The sequence below is a fragment of the Triticum aestivum genome, chromosome 6A (genome assembly GCF_018294505.1).
Source record: "Triticum aestivum cultivar Chinese Spring chromosome 6A, IWGSC CS RefSeq v2.1, whole genome shotgun sequence".
Lineage (NCBI taxonomy): Eukaryota > Viridiplantae > Streptophyta > Magnoliopsida > Poales > Poaceae > Triticum > Triticum aestivum.
In genome coordinates, this window is record NC_057809.1 from 358,029,508 (window position 1) to 358,036,651 (window position 7,144).

The following is a 7,144-nucleotide window of genomic DNA, read 5'->3' on the forward strand; positions in this document are numbered from 1 at the left end:
ACTAAGCAGGTAGCGATAGTCGTAGAAGCAATAGTTGGCGAGACGACAACGATGCTACGATGGAGATCAAGGTGTCACGCCAGTGACAATGGTGATCATGACGGTGCTTCAGAGATGAAGAGCACAATATGATGATGGCCATATCATATCACTTATATTGATTGCATGTGATGTTTATCTTTTATGCATCTTATTTTGCTTTGATTGATGGTAGCATTATAAGATGATCTCTCACTAAATTTCAAGTATAAAGTGTTCTCCCTGAGTATGCACCGTTGCGAAAGTTCTTCGTGCTGAGACACCACGTGATGATCGGGTGTGATAGGCTCTACGTTCAAATACAACGGGTGCAAAACAGTTTGCACACGCGGAATACTCAGGTTAAACTTGACGAGCCTAGCATATGCAGATATGGCCTCGGAACACTGAGACCGAAAGGTCGAGCGTGAATCATATAGTAGATATGATCAACATAGTGATGTTCACCATTGAAAACTACTCCATCTCACGTGATGATCGGACATGGTTTAGTTGATTTGGATCACGTGATCACTTAGAGGATTAGAGGGATGTCTATCTAAGTGGGAGTTCTTAAGTAATATGATTAATTGAACTTTAATTTATCATGAACTTAGTCCTGGTAGTATTAGCATATCTATGTTGTAGATCAATAGCTCGCGTTTAGCTCCTCTGTTTTATTTTTGATATGTTCCTAGAGAAAACTAAGTTGAAAAATGTTAGTAGCAATGATGCGGATTGGATCCGTGATCTGAGGTTTATCCTCATTGCTGCATAGAAGAATTATGTCCTTGATGCATCGCTAGGTGACAGACCTATTGCAGGAGCAGATGCAGACGTCATGAACGTTTGGCTAGCTCAATATGATGACTACTTGATAGTTTAGTGCACCATGCTTAACAGCTTAGAATCGGGACTTCAAAGACGTTTTGAACGTCATGGATCATATGAGATGTTCCAGGAGTTGAAGTTAATATTTCAAGCAAATACCCGAGTTGAGAGATATGAAGTCTCCAACAAGTTCTATAGCTAAAAGATGGAGGAGAATAGCTCAAGCAGTGAGCATGTGTTCAGATTGTCTGGGTACTACAATCGCTTGAATCAAGTGGGAGTTAATCTTCCAGATAAAATAGTGATTGACAGAATTCTCTAGTCACCATCACCAAGTTAGTAGAACTTCGTGATGAACTATAGTATGCAAGGGATGACGAAAACGATTCCCGAGCTTTTCATGATGATGAAATCGATGAAGGTAGAAATCAAGAAAGAGCATCAAGTGTTGATGATTAACAAGACCACTAGTTTCAAGAAAAGGGCAAAGGGAAAGAAAGGGAACTTCAAGAAGAACGGCAAGCAAGTTGCTGCTCAAGTGAAGAAGCCCAAGTCTGGACCTAAGCCTGAGACTAAGTGCTTCTACTGCAAAGGGACTGGTCACTGGAAGCGGAACTGCCCCAAGTATTTGGCGGATAAGAAGGATGGCAAAGTGAACAATGCTATATTTGATATACATGTTATTGATGTGTACTTTACTAGTGTTTATAGCAACCCCTCGGTATTTGATACTGGTTCAGTTGCTAAGAGTAGTAACTCGAAACGGGAGTTGCAGAATGAACAGAGACTAGTTAAGGGTGAAGTGACGATGTGTGTTGGAAGTGGTTCCAAGATTGATATGATCATCATCGCACACTCCCTATACTTTCGGGATTAGTGTTAAACCTAAATAAATGTTATTTGGTGTTTGCGTTGAGCATGAATATGATTTGATCATGTTTATTGCAAAACGGTTATTCATTTAAGTTAGAGAATAATTGTTGTTCTGTTTACATGAATAAAACCTTCTATGGTCATACACCCAATGAAAATGGTTCGTTGGATCTCGATCGTAGTGATACACATATTCATAATATTGAAGCCAAAAGATGCAAAGTTAATAATGATAGTGCAACTTATTTGTGGCACTGCCGTTTAGGTCATATTGGTGTAAAGCGCATGAAGAAACTCCATGCTGATGGGCTTTTGGAATCACTTGATTATGAATCATTTTGATGCTTGCGAACCATGCCTCATGGGCAAGATGACTAAGACTCCGTTCTCCGGAACAATGGAGCGAGCAACTGACTTATTGGAAATAATACATACTGATGTATGCAGTCGGATGAGTGTTGAGGCTCGCGACGGGTATCGTTATTTTCTGACCTTCACGGATGATTTGAGCAGATATGGGTATATCTTCTTGATGAAACATAAGTCTTAAACATTTGAAAACGTTCAAAGAACTTCAGAGTGAAGTGGAAAATCATCGTGACAAGAAAATAAAGTTTCTACGATCTGACCGCAGAGACAAATATTTGAGTTACGAGTTTGGTCTTCAATTAAAACAATGTGGAATAGTTTCACAACAAATCGTGCCACTTGTAACACCACAACATAATGTTATGCCCGAACTTCATAACCGTACTATTATTGGATATAGTGCAATCGATGGTGTTTCTTACCGATTAACCACTATAGTTTTGGGGTTATGCATTAGAGACAGCTGCATTTGCGTTAAAAAGGGCACCATCTAAATCCGTTGAGACGACACCGTATGAACTGTGGTTTGGCAAGAAACCAAAGTTGTCATTTCTTAAAGTTTGGGGCTGCGATGCTTATAAGAAAAAGTTTCATCTTGATAAGTTCAAACCCAAATCGGAGAAATGTGTTTTCATAGGATACCGGAAGGAGATAGTTGGGTACACCTTCTATCACAGATCCGAAGGCAAGACATTCATTGCTGGGAATGGATCCTTTCTAGAGAAGGAGTTTCTCTCGAAAGAAGTGAGTGTGAGGAAAGTAGAACTTGATGAGGTAACTGTACCTGCTCCCTTATTGGAAAGTAGATCGTCACAGAAATCTATTTTTATGACTCCTACACCAATTAGTGAGGAAGCTAATGATGATGATCATGTAACTTCAGATCAAGTTACTACCGAACCTCGTAGGTCAACCAGAGTGAGATCAGCACCAAAGTGGTACGGTCATCCTGTTCTGGAGGTCATGTTAATTGACCATGACGAACCTACCAACTATGAGGAAGCGATGATGAGCCCAGATTCCGTGAAATGGCTTGAGGCCATGAAATCTGAGATTGGATCCATGTATGAGAACAAAGTATGGACTTTGATTGACTTGTCCGATGATCGGTGAGTCATTAAGAATAAATGGATCTTCAAGAGGAAGACGGACGCTGATAGTAGTGTTACTATCTACAAAGCTCGAATTGTCGCAAAGTGTTTTCGACAAGTTCAAGGTGTTGACTACGATGAGATTTTCTCACTCGTATCGATGCTTAAAAGTCTGTCCGAATCATGTTAGCAGTTGCCGCATTTTATGAAATCTGGCAAATGGATGTCAAAACTGTATTCCTTCATAGATTTCTTAAAAAGAAGAGTTGTATATGATGCAACCAGAAGGTTTTGTCGACCCTAAAGGTGCTAACAAAGTGAGCAAGCTCCAGCGATCCATCTATGGACTGGTGCAAGCATCTCGGAGTTGGAATATATGCTTTGATAAAGTGATCAAAGTATATGGTTTTATACAGACTTGCGGTGAAGCCTGTATTTACAAGAAAGTGAGTGGGAGCACTACAACATTTCTGATAAGTATATGTGAATGGCATATTGTTGATCGGAAAGAATGTAGAATTTTCTGGAAAGCATAAAGGAGTATTTGAAAGGAGTTTTTCAAAGAAAGACCTCGATGAAGCTGCTTACACATTGAGCATCAAGATCTATAGAGATAGATCAAGACGCTTGATAAGTTATTTCAATGAGTACATACCTTGACAAGATTTTGAAGTAGTTCAAAATGGAACAGTCAAAGAAGGAGTTCTTGCATGTGTTGCAAGGTGTGAAGTTGAGTAAAGACTCAAAACCCGACCACAACAGAAAATAGAAAGAGAATGATAAGTCATTCCCTATGCCTCAGTCATAGGTTCTATAAAGTATGCTATGCTGTTTACCAGTCCTATTGTATACCTTAGCATCTTTCTGGCAAGGGAGTACAATAGTGATCTAGGAGTAGATCACTGGACAGCGGTCAAAATTATCCTTAGAGGACTAAGGAAATATTTCTCGGTTATGGAGGTGATAAAAGAGTTTGTCGTAAAGAGTTACGTCGATGCAAGCTTTTTACATCGATCGAGATGAATCTAAGTCTCAATTTGGATACATATTGAATGTGGGAGCAATTAGCTAGAGTAGCTCCGTGCAGAGCATTGTAGACATAGAAATTTGCGAAATACATACGGATCTGAATGTTGCAGACCCGTAGACTAAACTTCTCTCACAAGCAAAACATGATCACTCTTTGGGTGTTAATCACATAGCGATGTGAACTAGATTATAGACTCTAGTAAACCCTTTGGGTATTAGTCACATGGAGATGTGAACTAATCACATAAAGATGTGAACTAGATTATTGACTCTAGTGCAAGTGGGAGACTAAAGGAAATATGCCCTAGAGGCAATAATAAAGTTATTATTTATTTCCTTATATCATGATAAATGTTTATTATTCATGCTAGAATTGTATTAACCGGAAACATGATACATGTGTGAATACATAGACAAACATAGTGTCACTACTATGTCTCTACTTGACTAGCTCGTTAATCAAAGATGGTTATGTTTCCTAGCCATAGACAAAAGAATTTTCATTTGATTAACGGGATCACATCATTAGGAGAATGATGTGATTGACTTGATCCATTCCATTATCTTAGAATTTGACCGTTTAGTTTGTTGCTATTGCTTTCTTCATGACTTATACATGTTCCTATGACTATGAGATTATGCAACTCCCGTTTACCGGAGGAACACTTTGTGTGCTACCAAACGTCACACCGTAACTGGGTGATTATAAAGGTGCTCTACAGGTGTCTCCGAAGGTACTTGTTGGGTTGGCGTATTTCAAGATTAGGATTTGTCACTCTGATTGTCGGAGAGATATCTCTGGGCCCACTCGGTAATACACATCACTTAAGCCTTGCAAGCATTGCAACTAATGAGTTAGTTGCAGGATGATGTAATACGGAACGAGTAAAGAGACTTGCCGGTAACGAGATTGAACTAGGTATTGAGATATTGACGATCGAATCCCGGGCAATTAACATACCGATGACAAAGGGAACAACTTATGTTGTTATGCGGTTTGACCGAGAAAGATCTTTTTAGAATATGTAGGAGCCAATATGAGCATCCAGGTTGACCGGAGATGTGTCTCGGTCATGTCTACATAGTTCTCGAACCCGTAGGGTCCGCATGCTTAAAGTTCGATGACGGTTATATTATGAATTTATGTGTTTTGATGTACCGAAGGTAGTTTGGAGTCCCGGATGAGATCGGGGACATGACGAGGAGTCTCGAAATGGTCGAGACGTAAAGATCGATATATTGGACGACTATATTCGGACATCGAAAAGGTTCCGAGTGGTTCGAGTATTTTTCGGAGTACCGGGAGTTACGGGAATACGAGGGAAGAAGTATATGGGCCTTATTGGGCTTTAGGTGAGAGAGAGAGGCAGGCCGCGCACCCCCCCAATGACTAGTCCGAATTAGACTAGGGGGAGGGGCGGCGCCCCCTCCTTCCTTCTCTTCCCTCTTCCCCGTGCTTGTCTCCTACTCCTAGTACTTGGAAGGGGAGGAATCCTACTCCCGACGGGAGTAGGACTCCTCCAGGGCGCGCCATAGGGGCCGGCCCTCTCCCCCTCCTCCACTCCTTTATATACGTGGCCATTGGCACCCCATAGACACAACAATTGATCCCTTGGATCTCTTAGCCGTGTGCGGTGCCCCCCTCCACCATAATCCACCTCGGTCATATCGTAGCGGTGCTTAGGCGAAGCCCTGCATCGGTAGAACATCATCATCGTGACCACGCCATCGTATCGAAGGAACTCTCCCTCAAAGCTCGACTGGATCAAAGTTCGAGGGACATCATCAAGTTGACGTGTGCAGAACTCGGAGGTGTCGTGCGTTCGGTACTTGATCGGTCGGATCATGAAGACGTACGACTACATAAACCGCGTTGTGCTAATGCTTCCGCTTTCGGTCTACGAGGGTACATGGACACACTCTCCCCTCACGTTTCTATGCATCACCATGATCTTGCATGTGCATAGGATTTTTTTTGAAATTACTACGTTCCCAACAACTTTTGCTATTTTCTTCTGCATGCTTTTAATGCACGCATGCTGAATCACATCAGTCACCATATTTCATCATGCATTTCAAATTCTTCATATCATATGTTAAATGCATGTATGAATTGCAAGATATAGGGGGAAATCTCCATGTGTCTACTCATCAAATGTGCATTGCTTCAAAAGCAAATTCCTCACTATGCACATCTTCAGGGGGAGTTCTTCTATATCTTGAACCAAAATTCCTCAATATTAGTATTTACACTTCATATGTTTATTCCCGTTGAAAACTTAACCTATATTGTCATCAATCACCAAAAAGGGGGAGATTGTATGTGCATCTAGTGCCCCTTAGTTATTTTGGTGTATTGAAGACTTATAGGTTAAGGAACTAATGCGTTTGTGAGTGTACACAGGTCTATAAGTCTATGAGGAGTTTGATATTTACAGAGAAAGTCGACCCCTAAAAATGAATGTCTTCGACTAAAGACTTTGGACTTCTGAAGACTTTCTGAAGACTTCGAAAGTGAAGAAATTGGTGTGACCGTGAAGACTTGTTATTCATACGAGGAACATGAAGTGTGAAAACTTTTGTTTTTGTAGTTTCATTTTCTCTTTCTTGAGTCATAGGAAACATCATACTGTTAAAGGGGGTCGAGGTAAAACTAAGGAAAAGTTCCCAAGTGATGCTCAACTCAAAATCCTACACCTATCAATCCCTTCTAGTGAAGCCATTGGAAATCTCATACAGTTCAGTCAATTTCTTCAGTGAAAGAGACGAAGTTCTTCTGGTTTCTGAGGAATTTGTCCTGACTGAGGAGTTAAGAATTCACCAGTGCGGATTGCCTACAAGTGAGGAACATGATAGCCCTGAGGAATTTGATAGTCAAATTTCCGACCGTTGCTGTGCTATGCACCAGCTATCCCAAAAACATCTACCCACCT